Raw genomic sequence first — 12,514 nt, forward strand, 5'->3', positions numbered from 1 at the left:
AGTGCACAGTCATGAAGTAGAAGTTCATAGCCCATTGCAGCCACGTGGAACTGTGAAGAAGAATTGCATGACTGCACACAGTTGTGATGTAGACCCACCCAGCCACTTGCAGCTGAGAAGCCGAACTGCACTGCCAAAAAGCAAGTCCCAATGAAGCAGAACAGCACAGCTGTACATAGCCAAAAATCAGAACCACATTTAGCAACACGCATCTGCGAAGCAGAACAATGCAGTCGCACAAAGTCAACGAGCAGAACTGTGCAGCTATGTGTACCCATTTGAAGCAAGAAGCATAACTGCAAAGCCACAAAGAACACTGGTAAAATCGGTTCTACAGTATTTATGTATCTTATTTACATCAATGCAAAGGAGAACAATAGTTTTTTTTAGCAATATGCTATGCTGCATTTTCTTGACACAAGGACACACAAAAATGAACCAATTTGTATCTTACTGTGCTTTCCCCATAGGAAAATCTCACTACATGGGAATCTATCCCCATTACACAACAACTGCCTTATCCTATTTGAGGATATGGTCACTTCCCGTGAATGTTTTCTTTTACTAGAGAAAACGTGAATTTTTTCAAGGCTGGGCAAGTTAACGTGTTATTATCGCGTTAATGCGTTAATTAATTAATGCAGACAACTATTTTATCATGCATTAATGCAGTTTTTCTTATTATTATTCCTCTCACTAGAGATTGATAGAGATCAGTGATCTTCTTGTTACAGCGCTTTTCTAAACACTTTTGCTAAAAGGAAAGTTAGCTTTGTTGATTTGACCTCAATTCCCTGCGCGTGCATGAGTAGCAAAGAGCAAACAGTTTCTAAAATGCCATGTGGAGTGATACCAAAGTGAATGCTCAAAGCAATATAATCCGTGGATGACTTTTTTCGTATTATCGCTAAATCGGACTCTGATTTGTCGGAGTCTGATTATGATGCAAGTGATCTGGAGATGTAGATTGAAACGAAATTGAGGTACTGGCATCAGCTGATCGGACCCTGTAACAAGAATGTAAGTTTAATGTCACTGTGCTCTGTACAAGAAATTATTTTATAAATCCATTCACATGTACAGGCCAAGCCAAAAGGGGCTGTCAGCATTTAGAAACTGCTAGTCTAGCATTTGAGAGAGAAGGGGACAACTGCGAAAATAGGCATTGTACTATTTCTATATAGAGATGAAATTGAATCCTTTCCTTTCCTTGTTTGGAACCTAAGTGGGCGCCATGAAGGAACCAGTATAAAAGGCTTGGACAGGGTGATATCGTCATTCATCCCGAAAACCCTTCCAGCACAGCGACGAAAAAATGGCAGACTGTATAAAGCAAGATCCCACCTTGGAATTGTCTTGCTATTATGTCTTCCCATCCGTAATGCTGCGTAAATCATCAATAAAGAAAGCTAAGTTATTTTCTCTTATGTGATTTTTACCGCCTTATCACTATGGAAGGGATATTGCCTTTTAATACATATCTATATTTTTTGGTTACTTAAAATGGCACAACTATAAAAGAACTTATTCCAATTAGGGAGCTATATTGCACCCTAAAAAGGAAACAGACCCCAGCTGATCGTGGTGCTGAACATGTTCATGTAGCTGATGAACCAATGGTAAAAGCTCGCCTGGTAGGACAGACACTTACGATGACAGAAGGTACAAACCATATTGTTTCTCACTGTGCATTCCTGTTGGCCGTCAAGCTGCCCCCCGCACAGCTGCTGCAAACTGCAAACAGGTGCCAACAGCAGGCACAACAGGCAGAAACATACGTTTTATGTTGATTTATGTGTGAAACCAGTGCATTGTGCGCTTTTCAGAAAACTGAGTTTTTTGGAAAAAATATTAGCCCTCAAAGTAATGCTACTGAACATAGTCTGTTTATGCTGCTCCCTGATGAAAGAAAATATTTCTGCTGGCATCTGTTCAGATAAAAAAGAAAATACATTTAGAAATGTTAACTTGCTGTTACTCGGAAGGTGCCTGTTATAATGTTGTGATCATGGTGCTAGACTCTGAGGGTAACTTGTCTTTCTGTAACAAACTAGATAAAATGTTAATGCCCTTGCAGGGGCAAATTGTTTTTGGTTTTATATTTGATTTGATTACATTAATGTTTAAGTTCAAATTTACAAGAAATATTTAACTGCTACTATGTAAAAGAAATACTGCTGTTAAAAAGCACCTTATTTGTTTAAGGTATTTGCAAACCAAATACACGCCATACACTACTTTTGAGTTCATTATTGAATTTTGTGCATAACAATGTGATTATTGTGTTTGATTATATGTGTCTTGATAAAACACTGAAAAACTAAAGAATGCTCTTTTTGCCATCTGGAGGGGTGCTGGCCATTACAAATATTCTTCTATCATTTAAATAAGTCTGGCATCAGAATCAATTGTTACCATAACTTCAAAAGCCTTAGTTATTGCATCTTCTAGGTAAATCACAGTCTACCCTTGTTAACTTAAATGAGCAGAAAGTTTTCATGCTTACAACCACTGACACCTCCTAACTCCGGTATGGGTGCTAAACTTTTACTAAAAGCAACACCTCATGTGCATTGGCCAATGAAAGTGATTTGTGATTGGCCAGCATCCAAAACCATTCCCGCTGTCTTCTTCAGGTGATAGTGATTGGGAGTCTAGATAGACAGACAGGAAGGCATGAGGTACATCCACTTCTTGACACCTACCGGGACATCTTAAAAAACATTTGAACATGTGTTATACCTGTCTATCTGCCTATGAACCTCTTCCTTGCTTAATGGACTGGTGTGGCTTCTTTTCTTAGAATACTCCCAGAAGCTTTGCAATACCGGGATCATACTATATAAATAAAAATGTATTATTATTATTAGTAGTATTATTACTTCTGGCCAGTGGGGTGAAACCCAGCCATCTTAGCCACTATTCCCAAACATCTATGTAATATACAGTAGATGACCCCAGATGGGGTCAGATATTCAACTGACAAAAAATACCCTTGGGCACTCGGAGAAAGTTGTATCCCATGTATATTACAGGTTAGAGGAATCCTTAGACAGATATCAGGAAGCACTTCCAGGCATTTTATTCCTTCTGTTATCTTTTCCTTTCTAATTTGTTGCAGTAGTGGTTCTATTGATAGGACAAAGAGGGTGGGTGAAAGTGGGCAACCCTGCCTTATGCCTCTTTCTATTTTAATAATTGATGAAAAGGTGCCCATTGATTTTAACTTGTTATGTCTTCATATCTATATTCTCTAGCGTTTCCCAAATATACTTGTGAGCTAAAACATTGTAGACTTTTTCCATACCTAAATTAAAATTTGCAGTTGGAATTTTCCTATCCTCTGTATATTCTAATAGTTCCTGCAAAAGTATTTAATTATCCACAATATTACATCCTGGTACTGCACAGGCTTGATCCTCCTCTATGATATTTTCCAACTTTCCTCTGATTTAATTCGTCAGTACTCTGCTCCCTATTTTATAGTCTGTACAGAACAGTGTAATTGGTCTCCAGTTTTTTTTACCTCTCATATATCTCCTTTCTTTGGGATCAGGGTTGTGACAAATTTCTTCCATATTTCTGGTGTTTTGCACAGTGTGCTAACTTCTCTGTAAACATCCAGTAGATTTCCACTTAAGCAATACCAAAAGGCTATATGAAACTCAATGGAAAACCATTGATTCCTGGTGAATTTTTGGTGCTTTTCTTTAAAGCTTCTTGTAGCTTTTCTAATGTAATATATTTTTTCCACCCCATCCTTGGATATTTTTTTACACCATTTTTACAATACTTCCAAAAATGTTCTTTGATCTTTATTCCCCTAATTCCTTATAAAAAAAGCCTTATAAAATGTCGCCTTCTTAACCTCTTCTTCTTTTTCGTCTCTTAAGAATTTAATGAAGCTTTGTCTTCTTTGTTCTTTGACTTTTTTGAAGAAATATCTAGTACATTTCTCATTCTCTCTCTTTTCCTGAATTACACCAGCTTTACGGAATGCAGTCAAAGAAAGCTGCAGTCCGCTTGCCTTTTTGATCGTTTAACTTTCTTTTGTACATTTGTGTATCTTTCGCTAAGCCACTTTGATCCCTATTACTGTTGTTTCGTTCTGGCTATTTTCGGAATAGTTGTCTATGTTGTAGACTTCATTTTTAGCCACAAACCCCATGTTGATGATGAGGATTTGACTCCTACGAACATTTTTGTTGCAAATGCATGCAGAAAAGTGGGCTCATTGGCCCCTCAGAACAGCTAGTATTGCCCTTGACTGCACGGACAGTACTTACTTTATTGTTTATCTGGGTTTGTGTTTTCTCTGCATGCATATGCATTTCTATTCCTGCTACATATTTTGTTTTGTGCCTTTTTCATTGTTATCCTAATTCTCATTGGAGATGTCTTTGTGAAAAATGAGAGAGGGAGTTAGAGCATTAAGTGTACTGTACATTTAGTTTTTCAGGGCCACTGTCAGTAGTTGCTGAAAATTGCTGGATTGCTTGCTGATGAGTTGACACAACTATGTTTTCTTCGCCCGAATTGTAAATAATGCAGAGTGTTGTGTGTTAGTTCTGTATGTAAGTTAATTAAATAGTAAATTTTGCTCTAAATCTTTTCTTTTTTTTTCTAAGGTGTTGTGTAGGACATTATTGCAAAAATGTCTCCTTTTTTAGAAGAGTTTTTCTCTTTTTTTCACATTGATAAAGTAATTGCTAATACATGTTGCAGCATGTTGGTTTCGCAGAGCAACAAGAGGTGTTTAAGCATTGAGTGTACAGTATTGTACAGTATTATTATATCTGACTTTAACGGGCTAGTATTACAGGCTCTTGGGCAAGTTCCCAAATCAATAGCTCACCCTTCATTGACCAACGGCTCGCCGTCACTCACCAATGGCCTACCTCTACAGACCACTGGCATCCCATCACTGGCCCCTCTCTGCATAACAATAGACTAATGATGTACCTTAGAGAATAATGTAAAGAAACTTTTACAAGTCAACTATGTGATTTTCATAAGCTATCTAATTGTTGTATGTCATTGCCATTTCTTAGTTAAAAATAAAAAAATCGATCAAAGCTTTCTCTTGTAAATATACTAGGCGATAGCTTCTTTTTTATTTTGGGCTGTACTTTCCAGGACACTGAAATATGTTTAGTTTAGTTTCACAGAACGATTAAAGGTTTCCAGGGCATGATGTCCACACTGTGTCAACTTGATCGAAGCATCACTGGAGCACATACAGAAAAAAAAAGTTAAATACGCAGTTCATTATAGCGACAGTGGTGCAGGTAGTCCTGTTTATGCATTTCCAAATATGTAAAGAAATCTTAACATTTTAATAACTTTAACCTGGTTTAATGGAATTTGCTTATAATTCAGTAAATGTATGTCTGTAGAGGGCATTGCGTTGGGGTCGATAATCTGTATAATAATTATTGCAAAATATATATATATATATATTTTTGAAGGGCAGGAAAAAGCTTCAGCTATTGTCGCTAAATAACTTTCTGCTTTAAACTTAATTAGGTCTCTCTCCTTAGTACATATTATTTACAATAGTTCATCTATTAATATGTATAATGACCAACACCTAGCCCGCAAATGTTAGGAATTTACAAATTGTAATAGTTTTTACCACAAATTTCTGTTCTGGAAATATCTACATGGTATGCGCTAAATCAAAACCCCCATCAAACTGCAAACTACAAAAAAAATGAGGTATCACATTGAAAAGGTCAGCAAAGCAGTGTTCTTAATTTACATCGTTCAATGTCATGCTTGCATATTATTCAAAACATTCAAAAATGTTAAAGCCCACGTATTGCACCTGACTTTCTGTGGCAAACAGGCAAACAAAAATGGTCATTGTGTGACTTATAAATTTAACAACTTATCCCAGTTGCTGTTTGGAACAAAATACTTGAGATATACAGTAACACTTGAATTTAACACGGTTAGTAAAGTGTCAATATTCTAGCTTGTATGCATTGCCTAGTGAGTACACTCACCCTGCTGACAGTCTTCAGGTTCAGTGTCATAAAGTTATACCCAGCATCTTAATCATCTTATATATAAACGTCTACACGTGGAAGTTTGTGTCTGTCTGTCCAGCCCGTAAGTGCGAGGCTACAGCAACGAAGCTCAAAGAGGCGGCAAGTTGGCCCCAAGTTAACGAGTCAGAAGAAGAAAGAAGTAAGAAGTATGAGGCTACAGCATGAAGCTGAAAGAAAGAGACTTGGTCGTCAAAGTGATACTGCCGAGGAATGACAAACGAGAGAGAAACTCGCTCAGCAACTGATAGACAAGGAAGGGCAAGCACAACCACAATACGAAACCACAGACTCTGCATTTCAATTTTTTTTTAGACCATTTCAATAATTTCTGGAAGCCCAGGCTTTTTACAGCACGGGCTTACACAACTCGTCTGTCGTTAAGCGGCAGTTGTCTTTAAATGACAGTTTCCAAAAATTACACAGTCAGAAACTAGATAACTAAAGAGAAACTTCAGGGGTGATAGTAATAAAAAAATAAATTTTTTAAACCAAAAATTAAACTGTTTTGTCACTGATAATTAAACAATTAATACATTCTTGACATTTTCTAGTTCTTCATAGTTTTTAAAAGTTTGTAGCTGTTATAGTACTTTTAAAATCAATGTTTAAGGCAAACTGAACACTGAAACTGATGTTCTTGGCTGACATAAAAGTTTATTATTCCTTGCTTATGCCAAGAAATGAAAAAGCAGAAAATAGCTTATTATTACTATCCTAAGTGCAGGAAAGTACATGCTAAGTCAACACAACTGTAAGGTCTATCTGGAAAAATGTAGTAATGTGCAGTGTTCTTGTGTACAATAGGCCATGTCTTTATTTATATTCATATGTACTGTATATAATATCAGTTGTGGTCCCCGGCCAGGATGCCCAGGAGGACCAGAGGAGGGCTTGTGCCTCCTCCAGACCGCGAGGGGGTGTCCGTCCTGGTTATGTTGGGGGCCTCGGGTACAGGGCTTGGAAGCCCAGCCCTGTAGGGACCCGTGGCCACCGCCAGGTGGCGCCCCGGTGCCGGAATATCCCGTGTGGTCCCCGGCCGGGACGCCCAGGAGGACTAGAGGAGGACTTGTGCCTCCTCCAGACCACAAGGGGGTGATCGCCCTGGTTGTATTGGGGGCCACGGGTAGAGGGCTTGGAAGCCCAACCCTGTAGGGGCCCGTGGCCACCGCCAGGCGGCACCCAGGTGCCTGAGGAACCCTGGAGCCCAGTACTTCCGCCACACCAGGAAGTGCTGGGGGGAAGAGAACAGGAGACACCCGGACGGCTTCCGGGTGCACAGCCGGCACTTCCGCCACACAGGGTGTGTCCAAAGGAGAGTGCCGGGAAGCAGCTGGAGCCCATCCGGGTTCCCATTTAAGGGGCTGCCTCCCTCCAGTCATTAGTGGATGTCGGGTGGAAGAGGACAGAGCTGGAGAGGGGACGGGAGGCGGCCAAGAGAAAGGCATAGTGACGGAGAGGCCTGGACTTTGGGGAATCGGTGCAAGAGGCACTGGGGTTCGTGCACTATAAATATTGTAAAATTAAATGTGTGTTGGGTGAACTTGGCTGTCTGTATGTGTCCGGGTTAAAGTTCACACAGTGTTATTTCCTAATTGTTTAAATTATTTTCAGGATGCATTCCAGCTGTACATGATGACTTTGGTGAGTTTATTATGTGGGATTTCAAGACTATATCTATTTTTGCTGGTGTTTCATATTTGACTGAACATCCCTCTATAAAATACCAATGAAGGAAAGAAATTTCTACCATTCTAAGACAATGTTACTGTACCTTTTATGAGATAACAAAAATGACTAAAAACATTGTCTCTGGAGTGCCAAGTAGTAATAATATCATACCTATAAAAAGTAGCTGGGACTTTTTATCACTGGTCAACTAAAAGACTAATAATTGGAACTTAATTACAAATAAAAATATGCAGTAATTTATTCAGTGTGTTATCATAACCATTTTGTTTTTATTTGACAGAATCATGTAAATGACCAATAGCACCACTGTGTCATAATACGTTCATTTTGTTTTTTTTATTATAGACCGAACAGTGCTGGATGACAAAAGTTTTATTTTCCTAAAAGAAACCTGATTCTCTGCCCAAATCCCACTATAATGCAAATGTGGATAGATGCATTTTATTGGCACTGCATTTTAAAAATGTATATTTTTCTTATCTTATGACTCAGTTTTAAGCACAATATGCAAAGTTCATACCACAATTTGACAATGTGTTAGTATTCTGATGTAATTTTTTAATAGGTCAAACAAAGTACTTTTAGGTGACCAAATGAAAATATAAGGTAGTAATGAGGATAATTCAATTAAAACACATTCTGAAGGATAGTTAATTTGCTGCAGTTTAACTTTGGGTTAGAAATTACGTTACTATGTGTATTTGTTATAACACCACAGTTCACCCCTTCATATGAAGTTCTAAACTTGGCCTATGCTATACAGTACTCCCTGGCCCTCAGTTCTTGACTTACCTACTCATATGTTTCCCTAATATATTGGTATCCCTTCAAATATAAGCCATCACAACAGAACAGATGTCATCCTTTTCAAAAAGACTCCTAATGTCCCATAAACCCATACCTTTCTATCCTACTCCAAGGTTTGCCATATGTTAAATGTTTTAATTTACTTACTCTTACCAGGACTGCCTTGTGGCATTGGAAGACCTTCTGAGACAACCTTGCCAATTTTATACCCCAGCTTGGCACGTAAGTCTTTGACTGCAGAACTAATAGCCTGCCTTCATTTATGTCATTTGTTCCAGCATGGACAATGACATTTACATTCACCCTCACTTTGGCCAACAGCCAAGCCACCATTCCAGGGACTTCCCTCAACTTTGGACCTAGAAGACTACAGTACACATTAGAAGACTGTCTGCTCCTGGAGTGAACCTGCATTTCAAAACTTCTACAGGTTAAGTCCACCACTATCACCACCTGTCTCTCATTTTGTGTACATGTTTTGAGATGACCCATTGGTTCTTAATACCTACTGTAACAACATTTGTCCTTCTTTCGTTTGCAAGATTTAATTTCCAATGAATGAATTTGTTGCATAGACTTGACGCGAGTCTTCTTTTACAAGTTCATGATTTTATTTCGAACAACAATAACAAATGAATTGTATAATAGTTTGTAAATATTAAGACACAGTAAAAGTCTGTATTGCTCCATTTCATTCTGCCCGCCAAAATTCACCCTTACCACATCCAGAATCACACAACACCTATCTGACATGTGCACAAGAACTCTCATTGAAACACATGAAATTACTGATGGTGCATTTACAAATATTTAAAACTACTCTTGTTTAAACGAAAAGATTCACTTACATTATGACTCTTACACCTACCTACCACCTCAGAGTTTTCAGAGTCACCATCTAGTTCTGCAAAGTCCTGAAAATGTTTTGACATTTCCAGTTCTAGGGTTGATGCCACAGAACAAAGTGCAATATTTACTTGCACCTACCTCTACCTCAACTGAAGAAGGCCGGACTCATCCAAGATACACTACAAAAGCTACAACATCAAACAGAACTTGCATTATATTGGCCTCATCATCAAAATTTGTATTAGTAAACTTGTCAGCTCCTTTTTAATTTAGTTGTGAATTATTTAAATTGCATTATATAAAAATTAAATATTGGTTTAAATGACCTTTTGGTCATTTACCACCTGTAATATTCTGTAATATACTCATCCTTTACTGCCTGTGTCTTTATTTATAATTACTTTACGCTTTATTCCTTTTTTGTTAAAATATGAATTTGCCTCTAAAGAAGTGTCTTTAATTTTCATGTATATTTTATGTGTATTTAATTTTTTTCCATCATTGATATTTCGAATGAATGGAAGCTCTGAACCGCACAGTGAAAAAAATTATGGGATAACCCTTATCTCGTACGTACGTGAAAATATCTCGTACGTACGTGAAAACATCTCGTACATACGTGAAAGTATCTCGTACGTATGTGAAAGTATCTAGTACATACGACATATTTTCACGTACGTACGAGATAGGGGTTATCCCATAATTTTTTTTCACTGTGCGGTTCAGAGCTTCCGTACGAATGCCCTCTCTTTTTGATAATTTATTTTGCACTGCTTCAAGCTGTCCCCTGCTATAACCTGCCTTTTTCATCAAAGTTTTAGAAGACCATGTCTAAAGCGGGGTTTCTGAACTGGGGTCGCTGACAATTACGGGTCTTCTGTAAACTCATGGTTTTTTGGGCAAGTTTGCTGAAAATACTGAATATTCAGTATTATAGCTAAATACTCATATCAATATAAGTCCAGATACTGCAGTAGTATCAGAATGATCCTTTTAAAGTGGACCGCTTAATCAATATCTAAAATATTGCACCGACTCGGCTATATTTATTTTTTTCGCACCCAAGCACGATCGGCGCCGTTCTGACACTGAGCGATGGCGGGGGCCTTGGAGCGTGGCCGGCTATGCAAAAGACACTCGCAATAAGGAGTGTTGGCCACGGGTAGAATGTGGCGAACCAATGGGACTGATTTTGTTTCTTACCTGCACCATCCATATTTGCCTTGCGTTTTTGAACCAACCACATTAATACATTGTTCTTTTCTTTATTTACCAAATTCTCCTGCAAATAAGTCACTGCAATATTTTTGGAACTGTACATTACGACTGTCAGTTTTCTCAAAGATCTTTTTAAACGTTCATTTCATAGTACCTGTACAAGAAGGACCACATTTCCACCTGGCATTAAAATTAGTCTTTTGTGTCCACTCGTGCTAATCTGTGCCACATTGCGCACTGCAGCTACTAACCAGTTGTAAATGGGAACAGGACCCAACAAAAAAGTAAAAAGAAGATGCCGTTCCACATTGCCATTATTAGGGCCTACATTTTACGTTATATAATGATGTCAAAGACACGGCAGATTAATGGAGGCACGCGCCATTGCTACTGCTCTGCTTACTTTGTAAAGCTGCACAGGTGCCAGGGTTGGCACCCCGTTGGCGGCTTACCTGACTGTTGTATCATCCTCTTAATGATTCTCTTTTTTTCCGCTCACTTTATTGTGGTAGGTGGAGATATAATGACACATTTGCATTTCCACTCGTATTAAAGGTGCTATTGCTGATAGAAACGATTCAGTGCAGAATCGAGAGGTCAGCCGATAGCTAATGAAAAGATGTCTGCAGCGAGTAATTTTGAACTTTAAAGATTACTTTTGATTTTGTTTGTTTTCCATGTAGTAGCGGTACATGTCGGTGTCTTGTACAGTATGTTTGTATTTTTGTATTACATCTTGCCTGAAGAAGGGGCCTGGAAAGCTTGCATATTGTAATCTTTTTAGTTAGCCAATAAAAGGTGTCATTTTGGTTGACTTCTGACTACATTCATAATGGCTAACATTGTACAACACCCTAGTACCCTACTACATGGAGTGGAAGAAACTGGCACACATGGAGAGCGACATCTTCTTCTTAACGAAATGCAAAAAGGAAAATCTTATCTTGAAAGGCATCATGATAAGGAATCCAACCATACACACTTGCGGTTTACAATGTCTCACTTTAGGGTTTTCCAAAGTTGTATCTGTCCTGGAGTCTATATAAACACAGGGAACTCCAGTTTCTGGATTACATCTTGCCTGAAGAAGGGGCCCGAGTTGCCGTGAAAGCTGGCATATTGTGATTTTTTTTTGATAGCCAATAAAAGGTGTAATTTTGCTTGACTTCTCACTACTTTGTCCAGGTTGTAATATCAGTGAGGCAAGCCATGATTCTATCTCAAAATGTGTGGTCCTCAGGAGATAGCACTGATAAGATAAACAGTGAAACTTGATGATAGGGCATAGTGAGGAGGTGTATAGAGAGAAGAGGAGGGGAACCCTTTTACCTGCTCAATGCACTCCTGAAATGTCACCCCAGGACGCAAGCTAGGATCTGCCCAAGAGGTAGGACTCAAACCAACTGAAGGCACTCCCAGTAAAGTCAAGGTCAGAGAGGATGGAAAGGAGGATTTATTGGTGGACTGTGCCAATTTAACAGTGAGTAGAACCATCTTGGGGGAATCGCCCCTCTTGAACCCTGACTGATTACAAAAGAGCAGTTTGTTCTTTAGAAGGAAGGAAGAGATTTAGTTAGGGACAGCGTGTTTAAGTGTTTTAGAAAGAAAGGAGTTTACCTACATGTAATTACCTAAGTGAGATGTGTCAGCTGTGGGCTTCTCAAAAAAGGGAGTTCTTTCTTATCTACATTAAGTTAATATAAGCTTAAGAATGTCTTTGCCTAATCAGAAAGGATACAGTTAAACAAACAGTTCACTTGCCACTCTCCAATATCTGTTGAATTAAAATAAATAAATACATATACCAAACCGTTTGCAGAATAACTTTGGAACATTTATTTAGAAGAAATCCATGCCATAAGTATCTCATTGGCACAGGTACTAAACTTAATCCTGGC

This window comes from Polypterus senegalus, chromosome 11, assembly GCF_016835505.1.
Source record: "Polypterus senegalus isolate Bchr_013 chromosome 11, ASM1683550v1, whole genome shotgun sequence".
NCBI classification, from domain to species: Eukaryota; Metazoa; Chordata; class Cladistia; order Polypteriformes; family Polypteridae; genus Polypterus; species Polypterus senegalus.